At 36.0% G+C, this 16,322-nt stretch overlaps 1 long non-coding RNA gene across 1 annotated transcript; it reads right to left on the bottom strand.

The window, feature by feature from the left end:
- Positions 1–6,625: 6,625 nt before the first annotated feature.
- LOC131200038 (uncharacterized) lies at positions 6,626–14,717 on the bottom strand. Its single transcript, XR_009155483.1, has 3 exons — positions 13,821–14,717; positions 12,149–12,233; positions 6,626–7,440 (listed from the first exon to the last, which is right to left on the bottom strand). It is a non-coding gene; the product is annotated as an uncharacterized LOC131200038 (long non-coding RNA).
- Positions 14,718–16,322: the final 1,605 nt, after the last annotated feature.

Below are 16,322 nucleotides of genomic sequence, written 5' to 3'. Positions count from 1 at the left end.
GTGGTAAAATTAGGTGCCTCGGCTTATACTCGAGTCAATAGTTTTTCCCAGTTTTGTGGTAAAATTAGGTGCCTCGCTTATATTCGGATCGGCTTATACTCGAGTCAATAGTTTTTCCCAGTTTTGTGGTAAAATTAGGTGCCTCGCTTATATTCGGATCGGCTTATACTCGAGTCAATAGTTTTTCCCAGTTTTGTGGTAAAATTAGGTGCCTCGCTTATATTCGGATCGGCTTATACTCGAGTCAATAGTTTTTCCCAGTTTTGTGGTAAAATTAGGTGCCTCGGCTTATACTCGAGTCAATAGTTTTTCCCAGTTTTGTGGTAAAATTAGGTGCCTCGCTTATATTCGGATCGGCTTATACTCGAGTCAATAGTTTTTCCCAGTTTTGTGGTAAAATTAGGTGCCTCGGCTTATACTCGAGTCAATAGTTTTTCCCAGTTTTGTGGTAAAATTAGGTGCCTCGCTTATATTCGGATCGGCTTATACTCGAGTCAATAGTTTTTCCCAGTTTTGTGGTAAAATTAGGTGCCTCGCTTATATTCGGATCGGCTTATACTCGAGTCAATAGTTTTTCCCAGTTTTTGTGGTAAAATTAGGTGCCTCGGCTTATATTCGGATCGGCTTATACTCGAGTATATACGGTAGTCCTCAACTTACAACTATTCATTTAGTGACTGTTCAAAGTTACAAGGGCACTGAAAAAAGGGACTTATGACTGTTTTTCACACTTGCAGTATCCCTGTGGTTATGTGGTCAAAATTCAGATGCTTGATAACTGGTTTATATTTATGATGGTTGCAGTGTTCTGGGTTATGTGATTACCTTTTATGACCTTCTAACAAGCCAAATCAACGGAGAAAATTCACTTAACAACCATATTACTAACTTAACAACTGCAGTGGTTCACTTACAACTCTGGCAAGAAAGGTTGTAGAATGGGGCAAAGTTCGCTTAACAAATGTTTTGCTTAGCAACATAAATTTTGGGCTCAATTGTCGTAAGTTGAGTTCTACCTGTACAAATTATAAGAAAATACAATGTACATGTCACAAGATGTGATATAGATTTTAATCATTAATGGCTGAGAGGATTTCTTAAGAGACTGTCTAGCATTATCTATAAAATTTATCATTATTCTCAGTTCTGAAACATTTGTTGAAATCTGTTTAATATACAGAAACACAAACTATTTACAATTCATGCCATTCCACAAATTCCTTGAACCATTGTCATATACTGAATCCAGAAAAGAATAATAAAGCAGAAAAACAACTATATTTCCTAGATGTGCCACAATTGGCATGAAAGAAAACATGATGATCAGCTTAAAATGAACAGGAAAAAATGTTTTTTATTATGTAGACTTAACACTTAGTGTTATGATGGAATCTTATCCAATAATGTTATTTTTTAACTAACGCTATTAGTATCTTTTTAAAGTTACTAATTTATTGTTAAAATTTATATGGTTGCCCATCTCATATACGGTACATGATTCTGTGCATCAAACAATTAAAGCACGTTAAAAGCAATGCAACAACCAAAATTATAAACAACAGAAATGCATAAAACCACAGCCAAGAATATTCATGACAAACTAATCACGAAACAATTCATCCACACTTAAAAGGCCTTGAGATCCTCGTAAAAGGGTCAGCAGGACAGGGTCAAGTTTGATTATGGGGGGTTGGGGAATGATGTTCCAGACAGTGGGCAGCACAGCAGAAAAGGTTCTTCTCCTTGGTTGCAACACAGGACTTTCTCTCATGGATGGAATCTGGTATACATGTCTCCTGCCAGATTTAACAGGATGGATAGCCACCACTTATTTGGTGAAAACAGGTGGTTAGTGGATATAATTTTCTGCAGATCGTTCTAGGATGCATAAAAATACCCTCGAGTTCAACAATATTTAATGCTTTGCTCATTTTTATACACAATTTTTAAGTTCAGTTTAATTTTTAATTTTTTTGTTTCAGTTTAGTTGATGCATTCTTCAACTTTTACTTCATTGCCCCAAAGCAACAAACTATACTGAAAAGTGACATTTAATTTAGTGTTCATACAATTACATACCAATTAGGAACATTATTTATTTTAAATATTTATATGCTGTCTGCTTACCTACCAAACCTCCAGGAAAGCTTGTCATTTTTAAAAGTGCAATAAACATTGGGGAGGGGGTGTTTAAAAGGGAGCAGATTCTACAAGAACAATAGTAAAAGCAAATTAGGGAATATGTCCAGAGCGTGGCTTTTGGAATTCTTTCCAATCCTTTATCAGCAGTAGCCTTAGGGGATGTGCTTACATTTTCTTCTGTGTAATGAAATGATGTATTTTGCCTTTGTATTTTATTGCTTTTCCCTCAGGTTGTATCTGAGTATGTGCGCACTGGGAAACATTGGGTGGAATGCAAATTCTGGGTTACTTGTCTAGGTAGCCTTAGAGTGGAGCAGTTAGCAACGTTCCGACAATAACATCTTCATTAAGAACAGAAGTTTTTTTTTCTTCCAAAATTGAATCTATTTGCTGGATTCTGCCACCATATCAATTTAAGCCTGTTCTGTTCAGTTTTTAGAAGTGTCCTATTGACAGACAGGAGTCCAATGTTCCTTTTCCCCAACTTTACTTTAAAAAAACCATTCCGTTGGAATGCAAATTTAAAGTTTAATTAATAGAATTTATCAATTGCAAAATCTATGACACTGAAGAATTTAAGATTGTTTAAATATGACATAAAATGAACAGCAACTATGCTTAACAAATGTGTTCAAGGTTTTGTTTCCATATTACCCAAATCCATAAAATTCCATTTTATCCAGGTATTTCCAAAGTATTCATAATTATTTTAATTTACAAAGTTATAAAATATAGCATCAGTTATAAAATGCATTTTAAATTATTACTACCAGCAATGCATTTAATTTCCATAATTTGGTGTGAATTTAATATATATTAGTTTACATCAGACTGAATTATACCTATCCAAAAACCTAATTAAAACTCAAACTATGAAGGCGAATATACATGTTCCAGGATAAAGTTGCAGGATCCAATCTGGGTTGATCACCAGGACCAGGGTTTTGTCTTCCAAACTTTCGGATTCGGGCTGGAGCCCATCTTCAGGGAACTTCTCTCTAGCTAGGCTCGGAAGACAAAACTTCTAGTCCAGGGGTCTCCAACCTTGTCAACTTTAAGACTTGTGGACTTCAACTCCCAGAGTACCTCAGCCAGCAAAGCTCTGGGAGTTGAAGTCCACAAGTCTTAAAGTTGACAAGGTTGGAGATCCCTGCTCTAGTCCCTGTGACTGACCCCTATTGGATCAAAGCCATTATTTCAGTTTTAAGCATTCATTTGTGATAAGCCACTAGATACAACATTGTCTCATGGCTTAAGACAATTTATTTTTATTTATTTATTTAGTCATAACAGTATATATAAGCATAAGCATGAAAATAACTATATAATATATAAGCATATATATATAAGCCTGGTATGTAATAACTATATTAATTGGATATAATTAAAGGAAACAATATGACAGGAATGGTAGGCATGTTTGCGCTCTTATGCACGCGTACTTACCTAGTAGGTATTGAATTCTAGTCAGCCAGGAGACAGTGTGGCACAGAGGCTAAATGATGCTGCAATTGCAGGCCAGAAATGGTCTGCACCTTGGCAGTTTGAAGCCAGCTCTGTGAGATGGAATAAGCTCCCTCTAGTTCAATCCTTAGCTCCAACCCACCCAGAAATTCGAAATTTATCTACTCATAATATTGCAAGTAGATAAATGGGTACCAGTTTGATGGGAAAACAACCTGTGTGTATCCAGGCGCTGGACCTGGTCAGATAAGAGGCATCATGACATAAGGCAAGGTGAAAACATTGGAGGAGCCCAGAAGAACCAGCAACCCAAGCATCACTGGTTAGCTGGGTGTAAAGCTAGTTGTTCTGACCCAAGCTCCCTGAGATCTTAAATCATAATCTTAGTCCCAAAAATCTCTCTTTTATTTAAACGGCTTTAAATAAATTTATGGTCATTCACAGCCCATAATAATTCACAAACATTCTGTGAAGAGTCCGACAGATGTCTGCTACAGTCTTTCAAGGTAATGCTGATAAGCACCCAACTTTATCTCCCTTGAAACACTGCCAGAGACCTAATTGCCTAATTTTGCAAGGCCAAATGAAGCACAGAATCAAACGGAGTTTATCAGAGGTTGAACAGACCAGAATGAACAAATTGCTTCCTACAAAGGCTCACATCCGTTTGCTCCTCTCTTATGTCTTATGGGAAAGGCAAATTGTCTCCAAGCCTTACTCCCAAGTCACCCCTTTTGTCTTCACTGTTCTTGCCTCCTGGCAGCTCTGCGCATGCGCACACTGGGAACAGGCTCCCCCGTTCTGCCTCGCTGATGTCAGATTCTGGAGGCCCCAGAGGCAGCACATAACTACCAGATGGCCCTGGCCCCTCGATGCAAAGCCCTCATCTGAGATTTCCCCAGACTCCAGGACTGGCTCATGTTCCTCCCCAATCACCTCACTGTCCGAATCTGCTGCCAGTTCTGCTGGCCGTTAGTGGACCACAACACTAGTTCACCTCTTGAGGTGCACCAAGGACAGGTGCATAAACACTGAGCAGAATGAATGAGCATTCTAGGCTACCAGGACTGCATTGTGTATAACATACATAGATTTCACTGACATTGTATGCCATGCACTAAATAAATAAATCTAGTCAACCATTCCTCAATACTGTATGTTACCCAGAGTTGCTTTGTGAGATGGGTGGCTATATAAATTTGCCAAATAAATACTTGACTCCCCTTTAATTTCCCAAAGGACACATTTTATTCACATTCTTTCTCTGTCTGAAATAACATTGCTTTGTTTGGGTCACACTGGGCTGCTTTCTTTTAGGGAGAGTGGGAACTTTTTCATCTGCTTCCTCTAAGGAAGCTGGCATCTTCTCCTTGCTTCTCAGGGGTTACATTTCTTTTGAAACAGAGATACTAGATATTAGAAGCTTCTTGAACAAGAAGCAGGGATAAGAAGTTGGAATATTAAGACTTATTAACATCTAGTATGCTAAGATGAAGGTCAAAGATGAACCTTTAGAAAGTAGCATGGGAATAAATTTGTACTATGTTGTTAATGAAGATCAACATGTTGAATCATGATAATGTGGGCAAAGATGTAGTTTTCCACTCACTCTCCAAAATGAAAAAGAAAATGCAAATTAATGTAAATCTACTAGTTGGCACATAAAATCAAGAATTAAATAACAACAGAATGCTGTGCCATTCATTTTACGTATTGGGCAATACGTAATTTGTGCATATGCAACTCATGTCTTGAATTGAATGCTGTAATAACTGTGCTTACATCCAAAATGCCATTGCCTTCCTTACTTGACTACTACCAGTAGTTAGTTACAGGAGCATCGTAAGCTCTATTCCGCTTTAGGTATTATTATAAATCTTCATTATTCTCATCTTGTGACTACAGAAAAAAAGAAAAATGTGAAGGACTGAATTGGTCCATAGAAATAAAGATCAAAGTTGCATTGATGGATTGGGAGCATTTCCCAAAACATTTTCAACTTTCCTTTTCCCTCATATACTGAAACTATTAATTCTGACCATGCACATTTAGAATAGCTGAATTAAAAAGCTCCATCTAAACATTGTGTCTTGAAAGAAATTATATAGATGCAAATACATGTTCTTGATTTAATTCAGAATCAATTTTACACTTTCAGGCTAATAAAATGCAAAAATCTTTTTAGTATTTCAACAAAATGCCAAACTTAATAACTCCTTTTCTAAAAAATGTCAAATTAATGTTTTTTAAAAATGTACATTATATTTCAAATTCTCTTATCTTCCTACATCTTTTCTATACATTTTTCCTAAGTCATATATTTGTACTGCAAAATCATATAAGCAAATATATAACTTAATAGATACTATAGATAGATAGATACTAAAGACATTGTTCATGCCTTTCCACTGTATACCAGTGAAATCATATATTTATGTTATCCTTACACATGTTAGTTAGTACTTGATTTATATTTCAAGTTATTTGTAATTTATTCTATAGTTATCTTTAGCAATACACTCAAAACTGTTCAAAAGCTATTTGGATTTCTATACATGAAATAGCATCATACAATAAGAAAACCAACAAAAAAGTAGCATAATGTAGGTGTCTGGATCTACATTTCTGTCATTACCCTGTTATTATCAGCATGAAAAAACCTTCCCCATTTGTGTTTGTCAATCTAAGAGAAGAAAAGGCACACTAGGTGAAGTTAATTTTAAACTATACTGAAGAAGAAGCAAAGTAACTGCTTGATGTATTTTGCAGTGGGATGTAAACACTGAATGTGGGTACCTTTTATGCCTATGAGATTATATACTATTGTGCTAGGATTAGCACAGAATAGTTCATGTGAAAAACACAGAAGAAAGGCTGAATGAAATTGGGCTGCCCCTTAAACTGTTTCCCACCCTCAATTCAATGACTGCATAAACAAAAACAGCTTTAATTCCTGTTATCCTTAAATTTTGAATATATAATTCTTTCTGGAACACTTAAAACTTCTCTTTAATCTCCAACTATAATTTCTAACATGGGTAATACATGAGCTTTTAAAAATAATTTATATTACAACTAATCCTAAAAGTTTCAGTCTATAGGTTTAAGTGATAGTACTGTATTTTTGAAGATATGACAAGGTATAGTTGGCCAGTGTCAACTCTAGACATTAGCAAAAGGGCACAAGTATAATTGATATATGAAGTGGGCAGCACTTATCAACACTCTGCATGACACATAAACATTTTTTTCCTGAAGCAAATCACTGTGATCAGGGCTAAAAGTAGTATCAAAAGAACCCCATGTGGCCTTTCCTCTTACTACAAAATGGAGTAGGTTAACAACTATGCAAAACCAGGAAAACTTATATAGAAGGGAGAAGAATGCTATGCTAATAAATAAGGTTTCAGGTAGAAATAATTCACATGAATAGGTAGAAAAGATTCTAAACATTATTATATGCACATATAATTAACAGTTAATAAATTGACATTTCTTAAACTGCAGAGAGAAAGGTTGATAACATAGTTTAAACATTTATATTTTTCCACAAAAATAGCAAACTACTAACCTGAACACACAGATTATCAAAAAGTAGGTAAAATGATGATTAGACAAATCATCTTAATCAATCTTTCAACATTAGTTCACAAACAATCATACATATTGTTCCCTGGGATTGCTATATGTTCTACCATTGCTTGTATTTGGATTTTTCTTATTGATCCAATCTTTGCAATTTGTTTCTTTCGGTGCTGGGTACATTTGTTGATCTCTGTCTTGAGATGCAGAGTTTTTATCTTCATAGCTAAATCGGCTGCAATTTATCATTTTCTAGGGGAGGAAAAAAGGACAAATAGATATCATAAATCAATCTTCTTTGACCTTCCATGTTTCACTTTCTTTTTTTAGATTTTGTTCATACACCACAATAATACTATTATTGGATTAGATGGCTTTTAAGAAGCTTAGGACAACTAATGGCAACTAAGAAACTACTTTTCCTCTATACAAACCTATCTATCCTTGAATTTCCTAAAGAATGCTTTTCCAGCTTTAATACTTCCTGATTTCTCTTAGCAATACCATCACAAAAGGCATTCTTCATTAGGTCTGTTAAACAATTTGACTCCAAAGACAAAAAAAAAATGCTTCAGACTTTGCAAGGATACAAGAAATGCACCAGGCTGCAACTTCCTAAGTCAAATGCATATTTTCTCTGGGATTATGTGACAGATGCATGTTCCTGGAGAAGACGCATCTGCTTAAAGAAGCTGCAATAAAATGTTATACGCGGGCCATATCAATTAGACTTCTCATCCAACCACCAGTTATATTTTTAATTTATAACTTATTTTAATACTACTAAGATCGCTAATATGGCCTTCCATCATGACTTTACAATAAAGCCCTAAAACCTGTCCCCCACCCCACCCCGTCAAGTCTGGGAATCCTCTTATGATAAGGAGCCCATGCGTTGGTTGTACTATGTGTAATATTTTCCCAGTATGGTTTTGTTTCTATTTGGTTATAGTTTTAATTATTTCAGTAGTTTTGTAGCATGTTTTAATAGGTTTTATTGTACACTTCCCAGAGTTAACTTTGTGTGAAATGGATGGCTATATAAATTTGAGTAATATTTTTGTTATTAGAAACTAATTTGTGTCTGTTTTATTTAAAGGTCTTTTAAGATTTTCACACAAAAATGAAAATTTTAAAAATGCAGAAATAATTACAGTATATTTTATACCAGTAAGTTCAATGAATGATTACAATTATAGACCATAAACTAAAATGTTTTTTCTTATAAGCTGCAAAATGTTTTAAACTGAACCACCTGAAATACATTGCAATCTTTTCAGCTTTTACAGAAGAGCCATTTTAAAATGTCCAATTTCACCTAACAAAAGCGTACTTTGCACTCAAAATAGGGTCTTCTGAATTTGTAATGGTTTGATTAAAATATTTTGCACACTATTCTTCATGCCTGTTTGGATTTTAGTAAACGTAACTGTAACAATGTAAAATTAGCAATATTAATGTAGTAATTTATAATTCTATCAAAGCCTTTAAAAGAAGGAATGGTTTATTATTAGTACATATACAACAATGTGGAATCATAGCTGCCAGTTCTTTAGGTGATGCTGGCCTTCATTCTCACTGAGTTCTTCCCAAGAAGTTAGGATGTCATAATATATTAGCGTAGTATATGTGCAGCTATTAGGGTTAGGGTTGCACTTTAAATCATTTGATTTTTCAATTTTGACCTTCATTGCATTAATTTGAACAGCTTGCTCTTTAGCAGCCAAAATCAAAACTTTCTTCCAGCTGTTAGTCATAAGTTTTATCCTTATCTACTTTCCATTTGTAGAAATTTATTATGTAATGCTTTTCCTTAGTCAGCATTCTGTTCGCTATGATGGATCAGTCAGCCTGATGTTTAGAGATGATACTTTTATCTACCTATGAAGCCCTTCCAAAAAATCTGCGATAGGCAGATGTTATTTGATGATATTAAAGATATTGTTCCAGGATGTACACTGTTCCAAGCTGCCCTTTACAACTGATTTTGTTATTATTATTACTATCTCATCTTTTTGATACATAACTCAGGGCAGGAAATTCTCCAATTTCCCCTCCTACCCGGCGAGGTGGGTTGGGATGAGTAAATGGCTTAAATAAATAAAAAGCTTTCATACCCAAGTAGGCCTAAAACTCAGTCTTCTGGTTTCTAGGCCAGCACTTTAATCACTACACCAAGCTTGCTCTCTTTCTCTAAGCCCATCTCCAATATGTTGACCTTCAACTTTACTAAAATATTATGTCCCCATCTGTGGATAAACTGAGCCTTAAATATTGTAATGCTTACAACTGATTTAACCAATTTTCATAGTATTTGCTTAAAAATTGGAGAGTCAGCTTACCTATGGATAGTTCTACCCATGAGTACATACAGTCATGGCCGAAAGTGTTGGCACCCCATAAATTTTTCCAGAAAATCAAATATTTCTCACAGAAAAGTATTGCATTAACACATGTTTTGCTATACACGTTTATTCCCTTTGTGTGTTGAAACAAAACAAAAAAAGAAGGAAAAAAAGCAAATTGGACATAATGTCACACAAAACTCCAAAAATGGGCTGGACAAAATTATTGGCACCATTTCAAAAGTGTGGATAAATAAGATGGTTTCAAACATGTGATGCTTCTTTAAACTCACCTGAGGCAAGTAACAGGTGTGGGGATATAAAGATTACACCTGAAAGCAGATAAAATGGAGAGAAGTTCACTTAGTCTTTGCTTTGTGTGTCTCTGTGTGTGCCACACTAAGCATGGACAACAGAAAGAGAAGAGAACTGTCCGAGGACTTGAGAACCACAATTGTGGAAAAATATCAACAATCTCAAGGTTACAAGTCCATCTCCAGAGATCTAGATTTGCCTTTGTCCACAGTGCAACATTATCGAGAAGTTTGCAATCATGGCACTGTAGCTAATCTCCCCAGGCGTGGACAGAAGAGAAAAATTGATGAAAGGTTGCAACGCAGGATAGTCCGGATGGTGGATAAGCAGCCCCAAACAAGTTCCAAAGAAATTCGAGCTGTCCTGCAGGCTCAGGGAGCATCAGTGTCAGCGCGAACTATCCATCGACATTTAAATGAAATGAAACGCTATGGCAGGAGACCCAGGACGACCCCACTGCTAACACAGAGACATAAAAAAGCAAGACTACAGTTTGCCAAAATGTACTTGAATAAGCCAAAATCCTTCTGGGAAAATGTCTTGTGGACAGATGAGACCAAGATAGAGCTTTTTGGTAAAGCACATCATTCTACTGTTTATCAAAAACGGAAAGAGGCCTACAAAGAAAAGAACACAGTACCTACAGTGAAATATGGTGGAGGTTCAATGATGTTTTGGGGTTGTTTTGCTGCCTCTGGCACTGGGTGCCTTGACTGTGTGCAAGGCATCATGAAATCTGAGGTTACCAAAGGATTTTGGGTCGCACTGTAGAGCCCAGTGTCAGAAAGCTGGGCTTGCATCCGAGATGTTGGGTCTTCCAGCAGGACAGTGACCCCAAACATACGTTAAAAAGCACCCAGAAATGGATGGCAACAAAGCGCTGAAGAGGTCTGAAGTGGCCAGCAATGAGTCCAGATCTAAATCCCATTGAACACCTGTGGAGAGATCTTAAAATTGCTGTTGGGAAAAGGCGCCCTTCCAATAAGAGAGACCTGGAGCAGTTTGCAAAGGAAGAGTGGTCCAAAATTCCGGGTGAGAGGTATAAGCAGCTTATTGATGGTTACAGGAAGCGACCGATTTCAATTATTTTTTCCAAAGGGTGTGCAAACAAATATTAAGTTAAGGGTGCCAATAATTTTGTCCAGCCCATTTTTGGAGTTTTGTGTGACATTATGTTCAATTTTCTTTTTTTCCCTGCCTTTTTTTTTGTTCCAATACACCCAAAGGGAATAAACATGTGTATAGCAAAACGTGTTAATGCAATACTTTTCTGTGACAAATACTTGATTTTCTGGAAAAATTTCTGGGATGCCAACACTTTTGGCCATGACTGTATAGGGTATTAGGATACTTTAGATAAGTATTACCGTATAACTTCAATTGTGCTTATATTTTGCCACCTAAAATTATCTTGTTCATGAGTATGATTTTTTTTGCAAATGTGCCAGTTAATACCACATAGGAAAGATGTTTTAAGTAATACAACTTCAAAAATAGGATATTGATGCAAAATATTACTTTGATAACATTTGCTTTAGAAGCAAACCTACCTACTGAAAAAGCATGCAACTCCCGTATCTTTTCCTTTGGGCTCCAGTTTCTCTCCAACGAGCTTGTCCCTTGCACATAGTCCTGTTTGAAGAACTGACTTTGTAAAAAGATGTTTGGGTACTTCAGAGGCCCATGGAGTTAGAGGCCCACTTCAAGAGAGCCAGGAGTTAGTCTGGCTAACTGTCTTTATGCTATGAATTGGCTGGTATAGTTGAATTGAAATGTTGTTTCCTCAGCAATGGGGATGGGAGGGAATTAGGCATTTGATGTTGCTGGCATCTGCTCCTTCCCTTCCTAGTCTGATTCTTTGATAGAAGACAAGTGAGCCCATTAGTGGCCACTGCTTCTGGTGCTGCAGCTATTCTTGGTAAGAAACCCATCTAGCATGCCTAAAAGCTACTCCTTCCAATCCTGACCATCTATGGTTGGTTATAAAGAGTTTGTCTGATATGTTAAAGGTCAGTGTTAACTATGTAATTGTATTAGGAGAAGGGAAAAAGATGGTGCTAACTACACTTTATGAACATACCACATCCCTCAGTAACAATTCTTCAAATAACTTGGGACAATCCCAGTGAGTCTTTCACAATCTAAAATTTTAGTTAATCAGCTACAAACTGACAGAAGGTATATGTGTCATCAACTGTTATCTACAAATGAAAAGATAAATTCCAAATATGGGATATCGTACACAGTAGGAGTGTACTGAGCCTTTGCTTTGGAAGTGTGATCTTTAATTAACAACTTACTGCATTGATTATTTCTTTCTGAGAGCGAGAAAGATTTCTTTTCTCATAGGAAGATGTAGGCTTGTGTGTTGGTGGAAGATCAATCCTAAATTAAAAAATGAATGATTTAGTAATTATCACTGCTTGATAAAAATCAATTCATATTAGCGTGGAAGTTGAATAAACCTCTTTTCTAATGTAGTAGTGTAATTTTACATTGATGGAATCTTGCAAATTCTGTATTTGATATTCTTTTAAAGTGGCATAACAAATATCAACCAAAACAGCTGAAAACAATGTAAGATATTAATGAATTCTGAGAAAATGCACTTAGAATTTCATCAGAAATATTCTTATATATTTTTAGGAATCATATGTATGGGTTTTATTTATAATGCAACTGCCTCACTTCACTAAAAGAAATAACATCTTGGAAGATTCTAATATATTGTTATTTAACAGCAAATATAACCTTTGGCTGACATTCTCCCTAAATCATCTCAGTAAAGCTATACTCACTCACCTCCTCCGTTGTTCTATACCATTGATGGCTAACCTTTTTGCCATCGCGTGCCAAACGTGGGGGGAATGCAGGGGGGTGTTGTGTGCATGTGCCCACACCCATAATTCTATGCGCCTTGCCCCGTGTATGCATGAGTGACCCCCCACGCTCCCACTTTTGCCACGTGATGACATGGTGGGCCCTCCCCAGGCTCCATAGGCTTTCTTGGAGCCCAGGGAGGGTGAAAACAGCCTTCCCTACCCTCTGGAGGCCAGAAACGTCTCATTTGGCAACTTCCGGTCCCACTGGAAATTGGCAAATGGGCCGTTTCCGACCTTCAGAGGGCCTCTGGTGGGGTGAGGAAGGCAGTTTTCACCCTCCACAGGCTCCTAGAAAGGCTTTGGAGCCTGGGGAGAGCAAAAAAACAGGCCTTCCGGTCCCACTGGAAGTCGGCAAACGGGCCATTTCCAACCTCCAGAGGGCCTCTGGGGGAATGGGGAAAGCCGTTTTCACCCTCCCCAGGCTCCTAGAAAGGCTTTGGAGCCTGGGGAGAGTGAAAAACAGGCCTTCCCCTCCTCTCTGAGGCCCTCCAGAGGCAGGAAACAGGCATACAGGCAAATAACATCTGCAAAATTCTGTAATACGAAAAGCCTGCCAAAGCTTACTAAGGATTCATGCCTAGACTTCTATGTTGCTTCATCTTTTGATAATTATTTTTAATCTGTATCTAATGGTGCATGCAGCAGAAGAGAAATTTTGAATTGGACAACTTTACAAGCAGTCTAATTTCTGATGCCTAGTTACAAGTTTACTTTTATAATAGATTACATGCACATAGTACTGTGTTTTTTTTTCCTCCCTAGCTCCCTTGAACTTTTTCATAAGATATATAAAAGGCTAATTTTACATAGAATAGGCAATTACCTTTCACAGATAATGCAATAATTGCCATTTGCTTAAGGAAACCCAAGTAACTGATCTCTAAAAAGCAGGTACTTTACTTTAGAATAAGAGCATTTCTATGACAAATGAACCAATTCTGACTTTTGCCTTCCTAATTTTAGTATCTGGGCTTCTAAATTCAATATAAATTCAGGACAAAGGTAAAAGCATGTATTTAAAGCAGAGTTTATACTTTTACAAACCAAGAACTTGAATAAAGTTTGAAACAAAATACCACAAACAACTTACATTTTGTCCAAATAAGATGATCTCTTTTTTCTGGGAGTCAATAACACTATGATAAAGATGGTAATAATAAAGAGAGCAAGTACTGCGCCTATTACAGCCCCAGCTACAGCTACTGATGATGACTGCTTATATGGCACATCTGAAATGTAAGTCACCAATTGTTACAAACAATGTGGTTAATGTATCTTAAATTACAAAAATAAAATGTATTTTCTGCCTTTAAAAATATTTCACAGAATCTACAATTGTTTTCGTTGCATATGCATGAATAGCCTTGTAGTATGGGGGGGGGAAAGTTTATTTAGGTGAACAATTTAAATGCTGAAAATAAAAAAATGGAAAAATAAAATTCAGTGCCAGGCCTATAAAACATTGAGAAAATTGCCTTTACAAATTTCTAGTATATTTTAGCTTAACAAAAATTTGGATTTTGATACATGTATTGCATATGAGACACTGAAACATTTTGATGTGAAATTTTATCAACAAAAATATACAAAGCACTTGTTATATTTAACCAACCAATCTTTCTTGTTCATTGTCAGCAAAATCATTGTTTTTGTAACTGAATCATCTATTATCTATCATATCTGTATGCATATTCTCTATCCATATAATAGATATCGATTTTCAAATTAAGCTATTTCCATAACTATAGGAAGATAGAAAGAGCAGGAGCACTTTGACTTATATACCACTTTAAAGTGCTTTACAGGCCTCTCTATGTGGTTTACAGAATCAGCATATTGCTCCCAACAATTTGGGTCCTCATTTTACCCATCTCGGAAGGATGGAAAGCTGAGTCAACCTTGAGCCTGGTGGGATTTGAACTGCCAAACTGCAGGCAGTCAGCATAAGTAGTCTGCAGTACTACTCTAACCACTGCGCCACTGAGGCTCTCAGTGGTACAGTAATTCATTTTGGTAACAAAGTTTGGTGTTGTAGTAACTGTAAATATGGATTAACTTTACAGTAATGAATCCAAATAGGCAAATGATAAAACATATTTTAAAAATATAAATACCGTATTTTTTGGACTATAAGATGCACTGGAGTATAGCCTTAGTTTTTGGGGAGGAAAACAGGCCTTCCCCTCCTCTCTGAGGCCCTCCAGAGGCAGGAAACAGGCATACAGGCAAATAACATCTGCAAAATTCTGTAATACGAAAAGCCTGCAAAAGCTTACTAAGGATTCATGCCTAGACTTCTATGTTGCTTCATCTTTTGATAATTATTTTTAATCTGTATCTAATGGTGCATGCAGCAGAAGAGAAATTTTGAATTGGACAACTTTACAAGCAGTCTAATTTCTGATGCCTAGTTACAAGTTTACTTTTATAATAGATTACATGCACATAGTACTGTGTTTTTTTTTCCTCCCTAGCTCCCTTGAACTTTTTCATAAGATATATAAAAGGCTAATTTTACATAGAATAGGCAATTACCTTTCACAGATAATGCAATAATTGCCATTTGCTTAAGGAAAACCAAGTAACTGATCTCTAAAAAGCAGGTACTTTACTTTAGAATAAGAGCATTTCTATGACAAATGAACCAATTCTGACTTTTGCCTTCCTAATTTTAGTATCTGGGCTTCTAAATTCAATATAAATTCAGGACAAAGGTAAAAGCATGTATTTAAAGCAGAGTTTATACTTTTACAAACCAAGAACTTGAATAAAGTTTGAAACAAAATACCACAAACAACTTACATTTTGTCCAAATAAGATGATCTCTTTTTTCTGGGAGTCAATAACACTATGATAAAGATGGTAATAATAAAGAGAGCAAGTACTGCGCCTATTACAGCCCCAGCTACAGCTACTGATGATGACTGCTTATATGGCACATCTGAAATGTAAGTCACCAATTGTTACAAACAATGTGGTTAATGTATCTTAAATTACAAAAATAAAATGTATTTTCTGCCTTTAAAAATATTTCACAGAATCTACAATTGTTTTCGTTGCATATGCATGAATAGCCTTGTAGTATGGGGGGGGGAAAGTTTATTTAGGTGAACAATTTAAATGCTGAAAATAAAAAAATGGAAAAATAAAATTCAGTGCCAGGCCTATAAAACATTGAGAAAATTGCCTTTACAAATTTCTAGTATATTTTAGCTTAACAAAAATTTGGATTTTGATACATGTATTGCATATGAGACACTGAAACATTTTGATGTGAAATTTTATCAACAAAAATATACAAAGCACTTGTTATATTTAACCAACCAATCTTTCTTGTTCATTGTCAGCAAAATCATTGTTTTTGTAACTGAATCATCTATTATCTATCATATCTGTATGCATATTCTCTATCCATATAATAGATATCAATTTTCAAATTAAGCTATTTCCATAACTATAGGAAGATAGAAAGAGCAGGAGCACTTTGACTTATATACCACTTTAAAGTGCTTTACAGGCCTCTCTACGTGGTTTACAGAATCAGCATATTGCTCCCAACAATTTGGGTCCTCATTTTACCCATCTTGGAAGG

This window comes from Ahaetulla prasina, chromosome 5 (genome assembly GCF_028640845.1).
Source record: "Ahaetulla prasina isolate Xishuangbanna chromosome 5, ASM2864084v1, whole genome shotgun sequence".
NCBI lineage: Eukaryota > Metazoa > Chordata > Lepidosauria > Squamata > Colubridae > Ahaetulla > Ahaetulla prasina.
Note: the sequence above shows the minus strand (reverse complement) of the source record. Positions and strands in the feature narration are given on the sequence as shown.